Raw genomic sequence first — 1,501 nt, forward strand, 5'->3', positions numbered from 1 at the left:
TATTGAGCATGAAGTGAAACATCTTTTCATCATCCAGCCTAACTTCTTCCATTACATAGACACTGATGATATTTTGAGAAAGCTACAAAGACATAATTTACCAGAAGAGAAGTGGTGGCAAAGCATGTTGGAAATCCTACAGGCATGTTTTAACTTTTGTTTTACCCGGGATACAATAGATCCCATAAAGCGGAGAATAGGAACGGATAAGAGTCATACAGGGCAACAGTTTATCAAATCAAAATTAAATACGCTTGAGAAAGCTGAGGCAGAAGTGCGGAATATCAGTGGAAACAACCACCAGCCGACTCACCGAGCTTACAATCAACACATCTCACCAACTGAGTAGCCAGCACAGCAACATTTACTTCATTTATTTCTCCCTGTTTTCAAGATCATTTACTTCTCCTATAAAGTAGGTAGAATGAGTTATTACTAGATATTATCTCTTTGAGATATTTTGTAAAGATTTTTGTACAAATACCTCCCTAGGCGAAGTATTTGGGGTTGGTGAAACATTTCTGAGACTGCGCTGTAACTCTTAAAACCTTCTAAGTACAAAAGCTACTGGAATCCACTGTTGCTAGACTCTCTAGATGTGGAATTGATAGCAGAGGATCTGTTACAGAATTCTTGAGTCATCTTATGGATCAATAAGTCCCTTGGTGAGCCCCAGTATTGTAGCAATAATGCTACAAGTCTTGAAGCTCCCTTCTTTAATTTTATCAACCCGGTAGTTCGTAACAAACTTGGAAGCGACGGTGCTGTATGCACAAGTACTAGCTCTTGCCGCAAATGCCATTTGGTCAGCTGGCACAAGTCCGCTAGGGCTTAAGCCAACTTCTATGAGCTCTTAGAAGAAGCTTTTTAACTGATGGATGAAAGCTAACTCAAAGGAGGCTAATCTACTTGCAGAAAGAAACTGAAAGCCAAAAAGAAACGCAAACCCTAGCAAACCCTAATTCTACCAGCTAGTCCTACTGATGCAAAGATGAGAATGCAAACTACTGAAAGAGATGCCATTACTTCTATGAAGGTAAGATGCATGTGCCTAGACTACGTCTACCTGAAGAAAACATCTTTTTGTATTTCTGAATAAGTTATTAGAATTATTAGGCATGTGCTTTTAATTGGCTTTTACTGTGCAGAGGTGGATCAAGGAGGAGAAATGCTTGGAAGAGGTCGGGAAGGTTCAGAGAGGGTCTAAGGAGTCCCTAACACCCTTCCAGAGAGTTTCAAAAAGTTTGGCTGCTAAGAAACCGTGTTTATGAGCTTCTACAGGAAGTCTGCCGGGGTTCTACAGGATGTTCTAGGATTTTTACAGGATGTTCTGTAATTTTTCTACAGGATGTTCAGAAATGGGGTTTTGAAGCATGGATGGAGGGAAAAAGGTGGAGGAATGAGTATGGAGGTGAAATAGGGGTGTAGGGGAGTTCAAGACTTGGAGGACGGAGTTGAGGAGTGGCGTAGATGGTGATATTTGTTCAAGGAGGGATGAAAC

Source organism: Pinus tabuliformis, chromosome Q (assembly GCF_031772625.1).
Source record: "Pinus tabuliformis cultivar Carrire ecotype Pingquan chromosome Q, CPIR1, whole genome shotgun sequence".
Lineage (NCBI taxonomy): Eukaryota > Viridiplantae > Streptophyta > Pinopsida > Pinales > Pinaceae > Pinus > Pinus tabuliformis.